The sequence below is a fragment of the Aptenodytes patagonicus genome, chromosome 2, assembly GCF_965638725.1.
Source record: "Aptenodytes patagonicus chromosome 2, bAptPat1.pri.cur, whole genome shotgun sequence".
NCBI classification, from domain to species: domain Eukaryota; kingdom Metazoa; phylum Chordata; class Aves; order Sphenisciformes; family Spheniscidae; genus Aptenodytes; species Aptenodytes patagonicus.
In genome coordinates, this window is record NC_134950.1 from 12,187,796 (window position 1) to 12,209,330 (window position 21,535).

Here is a 21,535-nt window from a genome sequence, read left to right on the forward strand (position 1 = left end):
TCGTTGAAAGGATGTACAAGCTCCTGAAAGTTAGCTGATGGAAATGACTGGTGTGGTGCCTTAGTAGATCTGCTGGATTAATTACTGTGATAGGCAGGAAAAAATTGTGGACCAAGACGGTATATAAAACATGGAGGATCCCAGCGTACTCGTTACCCAGCTGGACCATCGTCTTTCTTCATGAGCAAGGTTTGCGGAGCCAAGTAGAAAGTATGGTCGCCTTCAGAATATTCTCCTGCAGAATTTGCTTCTTTAGGCACGCAGGACCTCTTTGGCAGTAAACAGTGGTCATCCTAGTGGTTAGAGGAGCATTTCTTACCTGCAGATTGGTTGAAGATGGAATTGCACAGATCTCCAGAGGTTTATATCTCAGGATTGAGGTTCGGTGCTTTAGTTTAAATGGGATGCACTGCAGAAAGACTTAGTGCTAGATCCATGCGTCTGCCATGCTTTGAGCTTTGTCAAGGCATTGATCTTGCCGGTTGCTAAATGTTCTGAAAACAAGATGAGGCTAAACTGTGTTCAGAGCTGGATGAGGAGCATGGAAGCTGAGTGATAATGCAGCTGCAGGTCAGTAAACTGGAGGTTAATAGTTAACTGTTTTTAATGAAGTTTCTGATTACAAGACCTTTGAGACAGTGCCTGCATGCTCGGCACTGTGAATGTGTCTGGGCTTGCCTTGGAACAAGAATATCGGCAGGAGAGATTTTGTTCTAGCACCATCAGAATAACAGCTTGAGAACCTCTAGCTCTTCTAATTCCTGAGACGTTTACACCACAGAAGTAACTGAAAATGTAGGGATTTAGTCCAGGAGCATGATTTCTTTTAATGCGTGAATCTTAATTTCTTTTTTAAAAGCAACAGTGTTTTATTTCAGTTAAGGTAATGCAAAATACAGGTCTTGCAGTTTTCGAGTAGGTCTTACTGGTACAGGCATCTCTAATATCTCAGACATGTTTCATTCAAATTAAAAAATACAGGGGCCTGTTTATAAACTTCCAGAGCAGGTTTATGGCACGGACACTGGCTGAGGCTACTTGTTCACTGCAAGAGTGGATTGGATATTTAGCTCTTAATTGCTATTAATAGGGTTTTTCTTAGGTAACCTTATTTGAATGGAAGTGGGAGAGTGGGGGAGGAAAAAGAAATGGGAGTGTTCACATTTGTGGAGGCAATTTTTTTTTTAACAACTAAATGTTATGTGGTGTAAATCACATACTGTAATACACACAGCATTAAAATATAAGGTGGATTTTTTGTAACTGCTGGAATAAACACGGCTGTGACCCTTTGAGATGAATAGTAAGTTGCAATCCTAAATTTAGCGCTTCGTAATTAAGGAACCTCCCTTGCTAATTTGTACCACTGAATGGAATATGGGCAGTGCATTGAGAATGTATCCCTTAAATTTTTGCAGTTCTGTTTGTGACTACATGATGCTGTGTGATATTCTATAGAAGACTCAGTGAATCGGGACGGCTTCAGGGTCAGCATCCTGGTGTTCAGGGACATCCCAGTGCAAATTCTTGAATTCATCACACATTTTGATCTTTGTGCTTGCATGTTTTACGTTTTCCAGTTGGTGGCAAATGTAACTTTCATGTGTGCAAGGGCAGTGGAAATGTGGTAGGTAAAGGAAAAATCATAGGAGGGGGAAATTTATTTGTTGCTTTATAAAGTATTTTTCCATAAACATTATTGGCAGAAAGTATTGCAAACTTACAGCAACATAAAAAGGAATTTTACTACAGCCTTTTTGGCACACTGAGTTGATGGCACAGCAAGTCGATTTTCTGGACCTACTAGTATCTTCCGTCCTATAGAGGTTGCTTGGTTTTTGTTCAAATTTTTATCTCTCTGACTTCTGAGGATAGGATGCATTGTTTAAAAGTGACAGTACTTGATTTAAAAATAAAACCAAAAAACCCTCAACAAAATTAATATCTTGCAGCTAGCATACATGTCAAAAGAAAGGCTTGCTGCTAATTCAGACAGCATTTGTTCCTGCAGTTCAGACACTCTGAGAACATGGACAAAATAACTGTTTTTCCAGATACAGATTCTTGTTGTTGTTGGCTTCAGAATTTCTTCAGGCATGATGGTCAGACAAAATATAATGTAAGAATTTATGTAAATAAATATTCTACACCAATTATAATGCAGCAAATCCTATTGGTTCCATGTTTGTACTGCTGCAACTTTGGGTGCAAAAGTGTTTTTTTTCATTCACTCTCGTTCTACACATCGTCTTTCAACTCTATGAATTGATAGAGCACATCTGTGCTACTTGAGAACAAACAAGTATGAAGTCATAGTCCCCTGAATAGCTTGTAGGATGGAAATGCTGAAGACAGCCTTCTTTTCATCTCCTGTGGGTCCTCTTGTATGGGACTCTGGAATCTTGGCTTTGATTCTTCATGCAGAGTCTTCACAATATCCACATCTGGGCTATGAATGTAGCTGAGAACAGATCTGCTTTACATCTTCATGGCTAATAATAACTTTAAAAAACAAATGCTTCTAGCAGAAGAATGTTTGTGTGGTCTCTAACACAGACCTAGTTAAGACAAAAAGGAGAATCCTGTAGTATCCAAATAGCCTTGAACTGGTATCAGATGCTAGAGTTGTTCAAGCAATTTTCGCTCAATTGACAAAGAATTTATTTTTAACTTCTTGCTAAATCTTCTCTGTCACAGTTAAAATTCATATCTCATCTTTCTTTTCTGATATCTGCCTATTCTCCCAGATAATCTGCATTATATTCAAGTCTCTATTTAAAAAAGGGCATTTTGCAGAGCTTATTGTTTCCATTGTTTCCTTTTTGTAATAACGTATTAGATCCTTTTCACTAGGATACATTTTTAATCATATTTTCTTATGCTGCTATAACATAGCAGGATGTTATCTATTTAAATAGCACTGCTCGGTGGTTCTTAATAACTGGTAAAAGATGAATCTGTGTTTAACTGCTAATTACTTTGAGTACACCTGCATCTCGTAAAAATACCAGTAATACCCCAAATATCACTACTTCAGGCACTGGAAAACCTCATAATTTAAATATTTGAGTAAACATACCAAACACACAGCGGGTGGGAGGAAGAGAAAATTGATGGTCGGACATTTTTATTTTTAAATGTCATGAGGGTTGTGCTTAATTGTGAAATAGTGACTAAAAATGAGAGGAGGAAAAGCGATTGGCAATGTTTCCTCATTCCTCTAAGAGGAAGCCGCATTGCACAGCTGACCTGGGAACGTGTGCCAAGAGATGACATGAGCGTCTCGGATTCAAGCGAATGTTGCTGTGGTCTTTACAGTGTCTGAGGGGGTAGGGTGAGGCAGGGCGGAGGACTTCGGGACTTTTCAGTGTTTGAACAGAATAGGAAACAAGGTTCAAATGAACCTTCTGATGAAAGGTGGAAGAATTCAAGGTGGCAGCAAACGCATTGCAGGTGTCAGCATTGACTTGCTTTGAGCATGAACTTGCTCCTGGGTGCCCGAAAGAAGAAAAAAATTATAGTTGGGTTGGAATGTTTTACACTATTACTTTTTTTTTTTAATTGGAAGAGAGGAAACATGGGAATAGGCAATGACTTAAACTATCTGGGGTGTTTTACATCACAAAGTCCGATCTGCACTGAAAACAGGCGAGTTCAACAGCAAATTCATAACTTCAAATTCATTGAAGTTCATGTGGCTTTAAAAGCAAGTCTGGCTCAATTGGTTCACGTGTGTTTTTAAAAAATTAGTAAGTAGGAGTAAAGGTTTAAAATTCAAGAATAAACCTGTCTTTTCCTGGATTAAGCACCAGCTCTTGCCAATGGATGTGGTGTGCTGCACCTGAGATGTGGCCTTAATAAGTCACCCTTTGAGAGCTGCCTTGGTGCCACACCCTTGTTTGCTGTTGCCATTTTTAGAGATAAATGACAGTCCTTAAAGAAGCAGGGACGCTGAATGTGACGTCCTGTATCTTTAGTCTTGGGGGAAATGCTGTAATTTAGTCTTTGTGGAAGCAAAATGTAAATCTGTTACTGTATAATTAAGACTACAGAAATTGTTTTGATTTCTCATTCCCTATGTCCACCCAACAGTAAATGTTCAAAACTATCAACATCTTAAACAGGGAGACAGAAGGGGAGATGGAGAACTTTCATATGACCTCATGTGGGGGTGGAAGAAGTAAGGGTTAAACAGATATGTGAATTTAGTGGTAACAGTTTTTTTAAAGAATTAAATTGTTTATTCTGCCTTACTCACTTAATTACAGTAGTGTATTAAACTTCATTTTGCAGTGAAGTAACCAGTAACAGACATGTTTAGGTTACATTTTTTCCAGAGACAAGTCTCTGCAAAAAGGTGTATTTGCTATATTTGCACACCCACGTAGGTATAATAGGTGTCTGCTTTGAGCTTCACATACTTGTTGGACAACCAAAAATGGGTTTCTGGAGTCTCTGACACATTTGAAAACCAGAGCTTGAATGGGAGGCCAAGGTTCACGTTGGTCGTGTAGGACAGAGTACATTTGTTGTCAAACTGTATGATAAAGCAACAAAATTTGGGGGATTACTTCGGAGGCTTCCCAGGCATGTAAAAGGAATGTTCAATCCTTTTAGCTTGATGTAAACTCGAGTTAATTTTCAAGTTCATGTAGAACTTGGGCTCTTCCCCACCTCCCCCTCAATATTGGATCTGAAATCCTTAATATTTCAGAAGAGTGAAGGGAAACTTTGGATTTTGAGGTAGCGGATTTTCAGTTGCTGCTCTTTATATGCATTTTCTCAGAACTAAAATAATGCTGAAGTTGCACAGTGGCACTGTTAGTATTAAGCAGGAGTGGGGATTAGGGTGTAGTTCAGCTTTTGCTATCATTATCCATTTTCACATGTTGCTAGCAGAAACGATTTGACTTCCTCTGCCAAGAAGCAGATTAGTTTATGTTGCTCCAATTGTGAGATTTAATTTTCCTTTTAAAATACTGCATCATAAAGTTCTGGTTCACGGTCAGGAAAACTTTCTTCCAAAGTCTTTCGAGTCTTTCCCACAGAAACAGAATGGGAATTGAGTAGATATTAAATCAAGCAGCATCTGAATACATAATTAGTCACCCAAGCCTCAAATAGAAAGCCACTTGGAAGCTTACATTTTCTCATTCAATTCTCAAGCCAAACAAGTGTCTAATAACAGCATTAATTCTGGAATTTGGAACTGGTTTTTCACTACCATAAAAAGGGACACTTGATAACCATTAATACAGTTTGTAACTAGTCCAGTAGTAGTTTACAAAAAAAAATCTTTTTTTTACTGCCCAGGTACTTAATTTGTGAAAGGAAAAGAACTATTTTCAGAAACCGATGGCTTGGAAAAGGGGGGTTTCAGATAGGTCTCCTGTTTTATGGATTAATTACTGCATATCCCTTTAGTTCTGAGGGGGCATTTTATTTTCTTGTGACTATTTTCAGGAGGAAAGTGAACTCCCGGGAAGGAAGCTATGGAGAAATAGTTTAACAATGGGACACACAGCATACATAAATCTAAATGTGAGTGCTTTAATGGCATGAAATGTGTTCTGAAGATAGCCCTCAGATAGAGGTAACCTGCGCTTGCTAGCAGAAAGCTGCATCCTGTTGATGTCGACCAACTGTAGGGAAATACTGCTGGCTTCTACTTAAAATAGGATTAAAATAGGCTGTATGGCTTCCATGAAAGCATATCGTTCTTGACTTGCTGAGACTGATCACTTTATGAAGAGTCCAGAGAAAATTCTTGCCTATCTCCAAGAAGCTCAACTTTGGTTCCCCCAAAATGCATGTGTGTGGACTTGCCAAATGGCTGATACCAGCTATCTGCAGTCTGACTTGTAACCTCCTGGCAGGTTGTTAGCTGGTTAAATGGTTCCCAATGCCTTTAAATATAGCAACACAATGAACAGTGAAACTGTAAAGAGTATAAACTTACAATATTTTAGCAAGAGTAAAGCTTTGATATCTAACCATCTTGTTTGCCTCCTACAAACTAGCAGGGCTTGATTTAGATGGTTTAATGTATCCCAGTACTCTTTCTCGCATTGCCTAACTTACTTTCTGAAGATGCCTGTCTGCTCCATAACGGGTGGTGAGCATGCTTGGTCCATGCACTTAGAGCAGTGCATTCCATTACCTTCAATTAATTTTCAAAAAGATATTAAAAAGGAGTTGCACTTGATTAAGGACATGGCTTTGGGAAAAACAAATACCTGTGGAGTGCCTGATTAGAGATAAGCAGATTTGGTGCCATGGTTTTACTGATAATGCAGTTTTGGCAAAATAATTTGTGCTAGGTACCTGTAATTTCAGTGGTACAGGGAAAAAGGCGTATGAAGCTGGATAGTTCTCATGTGATCAGGTTCTTATGGGTGTGTATACACTCAAAATAGAGAAAGCACCAGAATAAATAACACCGGTGTTTATTGCATAACTGTGTGTTCTGTTTGGCGTGCTAACACAGCAAGTAGTGTGAAATACTAGTGACGGGAGTGCGTATTTATGTAATTTGGTGATTTCTACAATACTGTCCTTGTTCTTCTCTGGCTCCTGCACTTGCTGCATGAGAACCCCACCTTATGCTATAGCACATGATTTTATTTATTTATTTATTGCATCCAGACATTAATTTGGGGACTGACAGTTCTGTGTAGTCACACTTACGAATAATGTAGATTGTCTTGACCAGATTTAGCAAATGGAAATGTTTCTCTGCACCAATGACTTTAAAATCTCCCTTACAGCACCTGAAAAATATGAGCTTGCTTACCTTCTTCCTGGGGAGTCACCATTTTGGCTTCTGTGGTCTTCTACATTATGATTACGTCTTGTCATAAGAGATGATGTTCCAAATATAGCCTGATGAGATAAATGGGATCTCTTCACAGAGGTGACATCATTGGAGTAAATGGAAAAATTGTAGCCAAATCCTATCCATTGCACTTGCCATTTTCTTGTGGTCTCTTTCATGGGAACATCACAGTACTATTCACACTCACTTTTTTTTGTTTTAACTGAAGCTTTGGCCCACATGCCACAGTTCACCTTAAGGTGGGTTCATACTGGGGAAACTGACTTTCCTCCTGGTAATTCAGGGTGGTTCTTTGCACAGTGTTTTGTCCTTAAGATTTTTCACTGCAACTGAACTTAGCATGTAAGGGAACGGCGGGATGGAGTTGCTTTACTTGGGTGTAAACCTACAGTGTGATGCTCATTTCCCCTGCAAGCCCCTACCTCTGCTTCCCTGGGACTCTTCTGTGGTCTGTGTTTCTCAGTGGCGGTGAGGACGGTACTGGCTTGGTGAAATCAATATCTGCAGAGGTTCCAAAATGTGCTGTAAATTCTCTGTATAAACATTTTGGTCTTGTTGTTGTTCTAGCCCTGATTCTGTTGCCAAATACTATTATCATCATTGGTCAAAGGAAACGAGGGGCCCAGGCTTCTATCAGAAATAGCATCTCTTGTTAATGTACGGCGGTTTGTTGTGTCCCTGCTTCTTGCTCCTCACTGCTCTGGGAGGCGGCTGGTTGTGTTGATTGCTTCGTGATGGCTGGGAGGCTGCGTTTTTTTAATGTTTGTATCAGATCTGGTTTTGGGAAAAGTAGAGTTCACTCCTGGTCTCTGCTCCAGAAAGCTGGTACTTGGGTATCTGATAAGGGTTTGTATCAGAGGAGGGCATTCATGTGATTGCTCTCGATAAGGAAAAGAGATACACTGGTAGTTTAAATAATTCATCCCTTTCTTTCAGTCACTTTTTTTCAGGTGTGGTGCGTGTGTTCATTAAATCTTGCATGACTGCTGCACAATGAGAGGAATGCATTCCTGGCATTAGATGCAGAATGCAAACTATTTGGGACGGTAAGTGACCATGGCTAGAAGTGGGGTCCTGTGGCAGCAGCTCTGTCTGCCCCGTCCCAGCCTCATGGGAAGGGCAAAGCTGGGGAAGGGCTGTGTCGGTTCCTTCAACAAACAACAGCAAAGAAGCCGTCCTTGCAACAGGGTCGGAAGGATTTGAGAAGGATTAAAGTTCACAATTTAAAAACCACTTCAGGCTCCATTCTGCCCCGTAACACTCTGTACACTGCTATATTTGTGTATCCGGCGGGTCAGTCTGTCTCACCCCAGTCTGAGAGGATTCCCCCAAAATGCTCCTTTTCTTGTGCTCGTGGCTGACAGGAAGGCCAGGCTGAGGCTGTGTTTTATATTTTGTTGTGAAGCTGCTGTCTGTGGTTGCTCTTGACTCCTCTCGCAGAGTTTGTTTCCAAAAAGAGCTGCTGCCTTTGGGTGCCCCAGTTGGGAGATTGTTTCCGCAGAAACTGGAGTGTTGTGGATGGTGGTGGCAGGCGGAGGAAGGTCACGACCAGCCCCCTGAAAAAAGGAGTGTGCCAAGCAAAACCCCAAACTTCAGCTTCAGTGGGGAACTGGCAGCTGTGCCTACAAGGCTCGGTTGCGCTCCATGAGCGTGCGCTGGGGCAGCGAGATGCTCCAGGGTTTGGAGCTGTTTCCAGCTGTGCAGTGATAGCAGGAGAAAGTGTCTCTTGTATTTGAAGACTGAAGTTTCGGTCACTGTGCACTGAAACATGCTTGAATTTGTTGGTCTGAAATAGTACTGACACACGTAGTGTTGTGTTAGTGCCTTCACATGACAAATGGGATGGAGCGATGGCTTTCAGCACACCCTGAGTACTTCAGTACACTTTCTAATGGGTTTTCACTTCCCTTGGAGGTTTTCCTTGCCTTTGTCTTAAAAACAAAATCTTGAGAAATTTTTCTGATCCTTGAGAATGACACAGCCTTTTTCCTTCTCAGCCCCTCCCCACACCCCAAAGGCTGGAAGCAGTGATGCTGCAGGCAGAGGCAAGGGTATTGCCATGGGGCCAGGCAGCTCCATGTGTGGGAGTTTTGGGTGGTGACAGAGTTTAACCCTTTGGAGCCCGTCGAGCATATGGCCAAACACCTGTTGCCTATTTATGTCCTACAGCAGCTGCCCTCAGCCCTTGCAGCCGCAGCCCTTCCACAGCACCAGCTGCTGGGGAAGCTGGGGAAAAAAGGGGGTTTTCATCCTCCGAGCACCCACACACTCCTGCTCCTCTGAACTGCCTGCCTGTGGGTCACTGGCCGGCTGGGAGGCTTTGTTGCAGGTTATTAAAAGAGCACCGAAGTTTGGTGTGCTTGGGAAATGCACAGGCATTTCTGTGAGTGGCCGCTTTAAAATTGAGGGGAAAATACAGCTGCTTTTTCTATTACAACCAGCTTTTATAACCAGCTTTTCTGTGAGTGGTGAAAGGGTTTCATTTGCAGGCGAGCATTCACATTAGCAGTAAAGTTGTTTTTCATGCTGTGTTTCGTATCGTATTTGTCAGCTTCTCCCCATCTTAAGATGTTTTGCTTGCCCTTTAATCCCCGAGACCTTCTTTGGCCCGGGAACTTATAATTTATTTTCTTTTACTTCCTTTTAGCCCCCATCCATCCTTAATGTTGCATTTTATTTTAACCAGATGGGAATTAAGTAGCTGAATCCACTTGTGGACTGTTTCCAGTAGGTCCTGGTGTTCCCTAGCTCAGTATCAAGGTTGTATGGCTCGGTTTCCGTGTCTGCAGGGAGTATCTTTCCAAGGTAAGGACTGAGCAAGTACTTTCCTTAGCTGAGTCTTCTGACAAACTGGCGAGAGGAAGTCTGGTTTCAGTAAATCACGGGAGGATGACCCACTGTGGCAGAGCTTTCATGTGGTGGTGCACTGGCACAAGGAAGCTGTTGAATGCTGAATTATGCCACTGCTGATTGGGATCAGTGAGACGCCTTCTAATACTCTGATTTGGTCATGGGACAAAACTCAGCGGTAGAGATCTGTATTTCTTCACTGCCATTTTAAAATAACCCAAATGAAAGAGTTTGAGCTTACTTGATGCGCATATCCCTTTGAGCTGGAAAAGCAGGGCTGTGACTAATGCAAGTTTGGGATATTTTTAGTGTTCTTCCTTGAGTTGTTTGCCTGGTCCTCTCTGCGCTTGGTTAGCGCTGTGAAGGTCACACAAAGATATTAGACAGTTGTAAAGAGTGCTGAGAGGGCCAGCTGGTCGGGATGGCACTCAACCAGCAACGCTCCTGCTTTTGAGATAGAGGGGTCGGGGAAGGGCTGAGAAGTACTGGCATGCTGCTTTCAAGATATCAAACCCAGCTTTCTTCACACCTCTAAGCTAGGGAAAAGGTATGTGCCAGGAAACAAATCCAGGCATCAGAAAAGCAACAATGTGGTCGGTTTGTCTGAAAGGATTAGGAAATAATGTACAACCTGCAACCCAATAGTCGGGATCTCTTATCTTGCATACTTCCCGTTCAGCAGGGAGTAGCAGTACGCTCTCTGTGGACGGGGAGAAGGCATCACCGAATATATCAACAAAATGAAATGGCAGGAGGCTCCGCTTACTGCATTAGTAGCTGGACACCCCTGTAATCAGGTTCCCCCGAGCATTTGTTTTTCTGCTTCTTAGCTTTCATCTCGCATTGTGGGTGTTGAAATTGCTGTTGGTGGAGGGTGAAATTAATCCATCCCAAGGACTGCTGCTGTGCTTACACAATGCTACTGTTTAGATGACTCTTGGAACTAAATTGTGTGACAACACCTCATGAAAAGACCCTAAAACTTACTGAGGGGACCAGGACTGAAGGGAAAGTACACAACTGAAGCCATCTAAGACTGAGTGTCTCTCAGGAAAAGCCTTTGGGAAAAAGTGGGGAGAAAAGTTGGGAAAAAATGAATAAAAGAAGTAATCCAAAGTGACAGTTTATTTTCTTTATTTTTGCATATCTGGAAGGAAAGGATACTCTTGGGAGCAAATAAGAATACAAATAATAAATTTATTTTTCTCTGTGTATATTAGATATTGGATGAAATATGCTGGACTACCTTCAGAGTACATATTTGCAAGAACCATGAGTGAATTGTCCTAATTTACCTTGCAAAGCAGAGTCGTTCTCATTATGTCCTCCTACCTTGAATTGCCTCATGCAGGAGACGTTCAGCAGAAGCTGGCCTCGACTCCAACTGTTCCCTCTGCTTCCCCTCCTTGTTCGTTCTTCTTTCTGTTTACCCACGTTCTCTTGAGGGATGAGAGATGCTTTTCATTTTTTGGAAACTTCTGGCCGTGCTGTTGAGTCTGTGGTTTCCTGAGGAATGGTTGCACGGGGTTTCTGAACAGCTGCTCAGGGCAGACCCGGGCTGACGGCACACGAGCTTTAAATCTCTTTCCATTACAGTAACGACATTTCCCCCGGAGGCAGGACAGCTATCTGTCTAATGGAATGACACATTTTTCAGCACTGTCAGTTCTTAAATATCAAATAAGTAAATTAATAGAGAGCAGGTGAATGTTTCTTCAGAAGAAAGTTTAATGTCATGTAGCTGTTTGATGCATTGCCTCTGGCGTAACTGCCTTGTCATAAAACCTGACATCATTTGTTCAGTTGTCTCTTAGAATTATTTGCTGCTTTTCAGGCTTGTTAATTATAAGTGATGTTACACGTAGTCTGATAGGAGCTAGAATTACGATGTTCAGATTGACTGCACAGAAAGAAAGCACATTTCACTAGTAGACGGTGCAGCCTTCGTCAATGTACCCATCTGTTGATTGACGAATAGCTGAGGGAATGACTTATTAGGATTGCTCTAGCTCCAGCTTCCAGTACAAATAGGTCTTTTTGAGTAGCATGACACTGCCACAGGAGCCTTTCATCAAAAGACTTGAATGGGCTTTCTACTCTGTAGTCACTGCCTTAATCCAGTGATGCAGGTGTGAAACCACACTGCAGACTGAGAAGCTGTAGTGTTGGGTGGAGGCTGATTTAGCTAAGCTGCAGTTGCTTGCCCTGTTGTGGAGTGTGAACCCGTAACCTTTGTCTGAAGCACTGTTTCTCCCAATGAAGCTTTTTATTCCAAAACCAAAAACGCAACAGTGAAAGCCCCGCAGCTTTACCCCAATGTAACAAACAGTTTGGAGTAACAGTGTGAATCAGCTGTTAATACAGGATGTCCCTAAAATGCTGTCAGTTGAATAGGAAAAAGTGGGTTAGAAAATCAGATGTCCAATAAATTGATCCCTAGACAGCGGTAGGGGCTCTTAGCAGCGCGTGCAATGAGATAACTGCTGACTGCAGTTGAGGGTGAATGCAGATAAACCTCTTCTGCTGTAGCTTGCTGCAGGACAGATGGCTTATAAGGACATAGATGCAACAGTGTGAAATGTAGATTCACAGGAGTTCACGCGGTTGTCTTCTTGAGAGAGGTTTTCAAAGCAAGCTTGGCCGTAGAACAGGGAATTGTAGCGTTTGCTGCTTCTCCCCTCTACTTGTTAAACCACAAACTCTGAAGAGCTCTGAGGAAATCCAGAGGGGGAAATTTTGATCATTTAAGTTGCCCCTGTTGGAAAAACTCAGTGTGTTCAGCGGATAGTTGTCTGTATGTCACAGCGAACCTTAATCCCGCTGCTTTTTTCCCCCCCATGACTGCAAACTTCAAGTAAATGCTTCAGTGTAAAATGGAGTCCTTTGCATCCCGTTGAACCCAGTGTTCTTCTACTACTGTGCATGCCCTTAGCCTTCAGCCTGCTTTGGCTAGACTGCCCAACTGTTTATATGGTGATGCTGTATTGCATGCTATTTTCTAGAAAATAAGTATCAGATACTTTTCCCTATCTTTATGTAGGTCAACTGTTAATCTAATTGATTAACTTTGTAGCTAGTCAATTAAATTGATTTACTCATGTAAAGGGGACATATTTACCCACTGTATTGGCGTAACTCTCTGTGTAGTTTTATATAGAGGAATTGCAAAAAGCTTTGCTGGGCAGAACCTCAAGGGGAAAACCCACAGTGGCCAAAACCTAATAGGGGAAGCATTGCAAAAAGCAGTTGAACACTGAGGTATTTATTAAAAACAAGTTCAAAGATGTTCTTGCCTGAAATTTCAGGCTATTAGCTCATAGGTATCTTCACTGGATGGTGATAATTTGAGGGTGTTATAAGGCAGTACTTTGCCGGAAACAACCATGTAATGCCCCTCTGTTTTGACAAAGGAATCGCTGCAAGATAACGTTTGAGAGATTAGTTCCTTTTGGGAGTTAAGCAGCCCCTGCACTTTCATGCTGGAAGCCTGAAGTAGCTGTAACAGCTTGTTCGTGTCGTTGAGGAATGCACAGTGTATTATGGACGATCATTCAAAAGCTGCCATGAATTATCCATGGAAAAGTGCCCTCAGATAGGAGCCTCTTGATGGTTGGTTAGTATAATTAATATAAACATCTCGCCGCAGCTTTACATTTTGGTTTAGCAGCTCCTCAATTTGAGAAGAGTCTTGGGACTGCCTGGATTTCAATTATCTCCCTGATGCTGGAGGTAGGGTTTTAACTTGATGATAATTATGTTCCTCAAGGGAAATCCAGACGGCAAGCAATGGTTAGGGTTGTGCAGACAGCATAGCTTACCCCAAAGTAAATCTATCTTTAAGGAGTTAAAAGTGCTATGCTACTTGGTTGCTGTTTTAGAGAAGACTTTTTTTAAGGCCTTCTTTGTGGGATGCTACAAATACAGAGCGTTACTGGGCTTGTATTCAAATAATTTATTCCACATTTTGCATTTTTTTTGTGAAACTTATGAAATATTTGATTAAAAAGAATTCCGGCATTCTTGAGGAGAAAACCTGAAAATGTGAACTGAATGTGCTGTGAATGCTAGAAAACTAGAAGATAGCTCAGTTTCTTAATTTGTAGTACTTTTTTACCACTGATGTTGGCTGTGCTGCAGTCATGGTAGGCAGATAAGCCTTTGCTGTAAAAATGATGGAATTAAGTGAGGTTGAGCCTTCAGCTCAGTGCTCTCTCTTTGGGCCTATTCAGATGCAGCACTCAGGAGCTGCCATGTAACAAACTCCTTGGGAAACGTCTTAGGCATTGCTGTCCAGAATCGTGTTTGCTTTGGAGAAAGACCAGGTAGAAGATGGAAGGGAATTTGAGGACAGAGCTGACGGAGCCCTTTCATCTAATAAGCAGAGGCAGCAGCTTCAGCCAGACCCGTGGTTGTAGATAAAATTGTGGGGGTCATCTTGCAGTCTTGTAGCATTCCCAATCTAACAGTGCTCATTTGTCCAAGATATGCCAGTATGCTGTGAATTACTGCTATTTTCTGTTCATGGGAAAGAAGCGATGCCGGAGTGGTGACCTGAAGGATACAAACACCCTTGGTACTGATGTGTGGGGAGGCACGGAGGGACGGCTGCAGTGAATCTGCTCTTTCATAGCACGGAGCTTGTGAGGGCGGAAAAAGGGAGGCAAGTAGTGCCTGGCAGTTTGGAGTTCATGTGAAGGATGCATGTTTTTTTTTCCTGTCAACACACCCTCCTCCCAATTTTCTTGCACGATTTCACAATTACAAATATTTCAGCTCTGGCTTCTACAACGTCTTCTGCAGTTTCTGGAGGCAGATGTGCAGAATTTTGTTGGTGTTTTTTGCTTTAGCAGGTAGCATGGAACATGGTCCTTCGTGCTGAGTAGCTCCTCAGTATTCAAAACATGGGGAATATGGGTAGGGCTCATCTCTCTTTAAGTGAACAGCAAAGCATGCACCCTTCTGAGAAACGTCCTTATGCTGTAAATGCCTTTGCTCCCCCAACCCACTGGAATACGGGTGGGTATTGATATCTTTTAATAGATGAAGCAAATCAGCTTAGTGCACTGGCTTTATGGCCTTTTTTTAAGAGGGGAATTTGAGTTGGTGTTACCATGACAGGTTTTCATATGAAGCTTCCATTTGCAAAGCTCTTTCTCACTGTACTTTATCAGCTGGGGCCAGATCTTATTAAAACCCAAACAGTAGCCAGCTCTGACTATTAGCTTAATAGTTTAATACCAGCTTCTCCATGAAGTAGAAGCAGCAGGTTATTTAAAACATGTAGGTCAGATTGGCCGGGTGTTTTCCAGTGAGATTATGTAAAGACGTTATTATTAAAACTCTCAAATACAGTAGATGCACCTGGTGCAGGACATTTTTTTTGTTCTCCTTAGCTTTCTGAGATCCTATTGCAAAGTATACTCTAAACAGATTTTTGGTCTTTACTTCCAAATGTGATATTAACACCACAGTGTTTCTGCTGGCTATTTCGCAATGGTATTCTTAATGTAAATGTTCCACTACAAGTCATTTAGCCTCAAGTTTAAAATGAAACTGTTTTCCTGTGAGAAATCCCCTACTCCTCCTCCTGCAAGAGGGCTGCAGTATAAAACAAAATGGAAAATGAATGCTAAGTAGCCAGCTCATCCCCAGTTTTTGGTTATCAAAGCTAGTAGCTGCAGAAAGTAAATTACTCAAATGACCTGCATTTTTAATTCACTGTTTCTTCACTTATAATTTAAGGTGCTGTGCTATTTTTTGTTGTTCTAAGGACAGTTTACTATGTAATATAACTCCTTCATTATGGAAAAACTAGACTTTGTTATAACTACAAGTAGATGTTTATGTACACTTAGGGCTATTTGCTGTAAAACTCCAAAAGGTTCCTTAAATATTTAGGGCAGCCTGTTTCCTGAGATGGTAAAATCCTTAGGTGCCTTCTGTAGGAAATAAGGAAAAGGGCAATATTTACATACAGAGAGGAGACAGATGCTCATCTGCAGGAACCTCAGCACTGCAGAAAAGGTACCATTAACAATCTGTTGTAAACTTTGGTGTTCAAAGAGCAACAATAAAAGTACCACTCAGCACTGAAAATCAAGCAAGTCTTTCTACAAATATATCTCCTTGCTTAGTTGCTGTTAATTGGTTTGGTAATTGGTGTGACAGCTTTTTGTGGGCGCAGCAAGCCACAGCATTCTGGAAACATCTTGGTATGTTCTTGCCGTTTTAACTAGCTGGGTTTAATATTACCAGTTCACAAAGCAAGGGTGGGGAAAACAGATTTTGGTGTGACTCTGTCAGGATGGAGACCGGTAAAGGGGTGAATTTTATCAATCCAAGCAAATGATAATTGTTGCAGTCTGCATAGGCAGGTTCAAAATACATAGGTCATTTAAAAAATAATTCTTAGATTCACAGAAATAAGGACCTTTTTTGTGAGAGAGCAGTGATGGAAAACTGCAGCACCCTTGGAAGAAGGAAACAGATGGCAAGAAGAGCTTCCAGATACTTGACAGGCTGCAACAGACTTAAATGCAGGCAGCGATAAATGGGCACGAGATTGGGTTTTGGTGTAGCTATTGTGGTTTAGTCTTGATAAAATGCCTGATGTGCTGTATGTTAGCAGTACCAAAGTTTTGTCCTCTCTGCTTTGGTGGTCCTTATGTAGCTGCAAGTGGCCGCTGGGGTGCTATGAATGGGAATGACGATCCAGGCACTTCTATGAAAAATGAAGTTTCTGCATCTGACTGATAGCAGGACTTAATGTTGAGTAACAGCAAGTGAGAAGTGAAACTGAACTTAATTCCCACACCTAGGTTATTCAAGGCTGTGTGGCAAAAATGGCCATGTGAGGCTAATAATTAAAGAAAAAAAATTTTGCATGCATATGAATGAATCATTGCTCCACTTTCATCAAGTGCAAAGGTATGGATGCTGGGATTTCCTATCTTGGGAGTTTTATCAGGGACAGAGGTGGGTAGCAGTTGGTATTTTATACCTCACTCGGACTGCTGGGAACACTAGAGAGCAGCCTGCTGCGCAGTCAGCACCCTTCCTGTAAACACGGTGCCAAATTTCACGTTATTGACTGTAATAGATAATAGACTAATGTACACTGGGGAAATCCTATAGCTTCTGATAGGAGCTACCAAGCTAGACTTCTGTGGGGCTGTTTGAACCTGAGCAATTAAACAAAGCGCCTCCTCCTTTTAGATATGGGTGGGGCACAGCTGATTTTTCTTCCCGGGATCAGCCTGCCGTTGCGCAAGAGGATGGCTATGCTGCAACGTTAGGCTAAAATCTTCAAGCCTTGGCATGAGGGTACAACTCCACAGGGTTATTTAGGCATGTGATTTCCCATTGCATAAAGCCTCTAATACTTAAGAAAGGTTTCCTCCTAGGAGTTTGCAAAGTGTTTTTATAGGGCAGTTTAGCCTTTTTACCCCGGGTGCTGTTTTCCCCTCCACTAAACAGTCTTGTGGCCTGTCAGACCTTCTCTATGAGCTTGCTTTCAGCTGTGAGGAGGAGTGTAATGTTACTCAAAATAAGCTCGAGAAGGAGCTGCTTTATTTCCAGGCGAGGCGGAGTGTGGGCAGGGAGCTGTGCAAGCTTGCGTACGTGACCAAGGACAGCTAAGTAAGCAGGTACTTACCATGAGCAAGCAGTTGAAGGAATGCAGATTGGGATAAATGACTTTGCGGTAATCTGTAGAGCAGGAAAAGCAATTAAGTTGAAAAGTATCTGCCCGGGCTCAGGAGCCTGTGTGTTCTTATGGTCCTGGTTTTTGCTGGTCTCTGGATAGCTTCTGAATAATGGTGCAATGCTGCCTGAAGTGGTTGGTTTCACGTCCACTACTTAACCGTGTGTAACCAAAACTTCTTGGCTTGTAGGGTTTGGGCTGAGGCAAAGCCTGGGTATGTATAGATGAGACTCTGTGCCTCAAGTTCTGGAAGTTAACTCTAGAAAATATGGCCAGAAGGGACTTAAAGAAGCCAGAGTTCATTGTGTACTGTTAAAATGAAACCATCTGGATGAGATGCTGTTAGTCCCACGCAGAGTACCCAGACCCTACTCAGCACGAGCAATGGCGCAGAACAGCCCATAGGGAATGTCTTTGAGGCAACCTGGTCCTGGACCACTTAGGCCTGTAAGTGCTACAGATAGTTAAGTGTGAATATGATGGGCTTCTCTGAGCAGGGAAAAAAGCCCTAAGAAATTGCTCCTCTTTTGCAAAGTCTCAATTAAAGGAGAAAGTTAAATGACTGTGTCCTCACCTGACTTGCTGATGTAATGTTAGACTGGACTGTAGGAAGAATCTGATGGAGCAACCTTGATGATGCCAATGATCCGCCACTGAGATAAGTTGTTATTTAGCATCTGATTGAAAAGGTCATGAGGTAAGATTTGGTTATTTGTAATCTGCCTTATTGCTTGCTGCTTCTCTTGCAGTGGCCAAATTTAATGTTAGTCTGAAGCGAATGTGTCCCGTAGCAAAATAACTTCACAAAATTTGGTGCTATATTCAGGATGCTCTTAAAGGAGCATTTTTGGGTCATGGGTTACTTCAGCCAGAGCTCGCTGTTCAAATGCATAGCTTTTGCATTTTGGCTTGGAAATCTAATGACAGTGCTTCAAGATTGAGTTGCTTTCGTTATGCATGTTTTAATTTGAATGGCTCATGTTAGGTAACTCAAAGGGCTCTGTGCAGAAGAGGGCTCCATTCTGTCTGTGCAGCGTCTGCATAGGCAAATGGAGATGCTTAAGTGTGTGGCAACAGTTCGCATGGAGTTGAGGATGACAGAATGCATTTTATTTGGAGGAAATACTAACAGGGATGCCTGGATTGCCCTTTTATTAATTTCTTGATAGTTGGATTGCTCTTTTATTAATGTCTGGATAGTTGTAAGTTTTGCTTCAGCATCCATCCAAACAAGGGGGAAAAGTAACCAGCTAGTGTGAAATAGGGTCTAAGTGTATTGCATATTATCTTTTGCCAGCCTGGAAGAGCGAAAAGAAGTAGGGGTGTCATTAAATTTTCCTTGTTGGGCAATAAAGATCGCAAATAACATATTTTAGTCACACCAGGATTACGGTTAATCCTATAGGTCACATCAAAGCAAGCCTCTATCATTGAAGTTGCACACCCTGGTTTTTGCCTCCAAGGCTTGTCCACTCGTGGAGTCTGTAATCTGCCGCATAGTATTTACTAGGAAGAGCTACCCCCGGGAACTGCCAGTCTGCCCTGTGTGAAACAATTAAAACACGACCAGAAAAGATCTGGCAAGTGTCTACCTGGTGAGTCACTGGGCAGAGGGAATATGGCGCTCTGCATCATCCTCCCCGGTCTTGCCGGGTGCTTCAGTACCTACCTGGGGGTGCAGACACTTCATTTTTCAGAAGTGAAACGGCTGCTTTGTGATCCAGGCATAAAACTCTTGTCACTTATGCCAAAATGGAATTCCTGCCTGGTTTTGTTTTGTCTCCTTTGGTGTTTGTATTGGCTTGGCATTTTCATATTTTGTATCCAGTGTCAGTATTTGTTTCTGGGAAGAAAGTTTTGCTTAAACTTTAATTTCTGCAGTTTGTTTGTTTAAACTTGTTGGCAACTTTAAAATACTGCAGTCTGCTCCATATGCTAGTATCAGTGCTGCTATTATTGTGACAGGCTTCCAAAGTAAAAAGCAGCAATCGGGCAGGGAATGTTTTTTATGAAATAGTTGGGAGTATTTTCAGTTATAATAATATTTGGGAATATTTTGAGCTATTTTGTGGCCAGTTTTTCATAAATGTAGGGTTACTTTGGCTTCTATTGAGTCAAGATTATACAGTGCTGAACCCAGTGAAAGCTTTTTTTTTTCCACCATATACTTCTGGTGTATAACCATGACAACAGTATCAATATGATAGGCAAGAACTGAAAAATTACTGATCGAGCACAGCAAAAGCTGCGAGGACAGACAGACGTGTGTGGTAGGTGATGGAATGAATGGTTAGCTCATTAGACAAAAATGATGTTGGTGTATGTTGCGAATTTACCAGATGAGCAATGGCACCTAGACTGGTTGGCCAACCGGAGACTGGAGCTGACACTTCAATAGTACAATGTAGTCCTTGAAGGTCAAAATAGCATAAGCCTGATGGAGGCACTGAAGAAGTGAAAAGCAGACGGAAAGCAGTGATTTTAAATATACTGGTAAAGCTAGACCGGGGGAAGGAAAGCTAACTCTGAACAAAGCAGCAGTACACGTATCAAAAAAGGAGATACTAGCATTACTGAAACACAAGACTTAGTTATGAGCTTTGATACTAGGATGGATGGGAAAAGCACATCTTTGCTGCTTTTTCGGAAGGAATCCGCAAGCGCAGCCTGGACATAACTATCTGGAGAAAGGATTAAGCAGAAAGCAGCCCCCCATAGCTGGGTTTGTTAGTCGGGTGGCCGTGTCTCCAGCGATCAGGAAGTGGGGCTAGAGTGCGCTTTGAGTCTGCCTTTTTTTGGCAGTGTTTCACTTAAAGTAATGCCTGAACATCATCAAAAAATGGAAGTGATCCAAGACATTTAAGACGGAGAACAAGACTGAAAAGGAGAGCGAATCTGAGTCATCCATGTCAAGATGTTTATTTTATGTTTATGTTTGAGAATACTGAAAACACAGATTATATTTTTTTCCCAAGGGTTGAGGGTGCTGCACTCCTGCTGATCACAATAAAATTATTTCAGTGGGAATTTGGTCCCCCAGGAGGAAGTTGAGCAGAGCGCAGAAAGCCTGGGGATGGAGCCCTGTATAATCCCTGTAAAAAGCTGGAGTTGGAAAGATGAGGAGAAAAATGGGAAAAGACTAAACCACAAAAAAGGAGTGGACAATTAAAAGGAGGAACATGGCTGCTTGTGCTGAAGGCAGCTGGCAGGCTGGGGAAGAAGGGAATGGGTTGCTGAATGTTGTCCAGAGAAGGTAATTATTTCTGGCTTTGAGTTATGGCTCTGATTCATACAATATTTAAGGAATATATCTGTATTTTTCATGGTGAGCAGACTGAAAGCAAATGCTGGAAATTTGCCATCTGTGTAGAAAATTTTTTGCTGTAGATGTATGCCATGAAAGTGAGTGGGACTGAAGCAAAGTCCATTAACAAATTCCTTTATTGATGGGAGTGAGAGGTGAATGCTCTGGACCAGATGAAATGCCCAGTTAAAAAAAGTGCTTAACTGTTGAATTCCTTTCCAAAAATTTAATGAGTAGCATACGCAGGTTTCTCAATACAAAAGTCAGCTTTCAAATTAGAAAAAAGTGTTGGAGGAAGGCAGTACGGGGTATATTTCAAAAGTTAGGGTTAAGATGCAAGAAAAAGATCATACTTCATGTTGGATTGGCCAACTATTATAATAAATTGGGATACTCTAGACAGTTGGCCTTGCTGTGGGTACTTCATTGTGCAGTTTCCCATTTATCTGGGCTTATTCCATGATCTCGGGAGCAATCACTGGTGCAGCTGATGTATCCATCTGTAGTCCTAGGTATATTAACTTTTGCATCTATTCAGGGAGCATGTGTATTTTGAAGAGGTTTTTGAAAATAGTCTGTGTCCTTGTTATCTGATCTCTTGCTGAAATCAGACTGAGAATTTCACATAGGAATTCCTGTAATGAGATCTCCCTGGTGTGAATGGAAAGCTTTTGTGCCCAAAACTTTTGGGTAGGCTGTTCAAACCTCTGTAGACTCGGAAGCCTGAGCAGTGATGAATTTATTGCTTCCCTTGGTACGCTGCTCTTATTAATCTAGCCCAGCTTGCTTCTGCAAAATAGAAGCAAGAAAGCAAGAATTTGTAAAACGAACTCAAATGTTCGCT

At 41.8% G+C, this 21,535-nt stretch overlaps 1 protein-coding gene across 11 annotated transcripts in view; it reads left to right on the forward strand.

Annotated features, from left to right (window-relative positions):
- Positions 1-21,535, forward strand: part of MTSS1 (MTSS I-BAR domain containing 1) — a 131,025-nt gene that overhangs the window by 40,010 nt on the left and 69,480 nt on the right. The gene's annotated exons all lie outside the window — the stretch shown is intronic.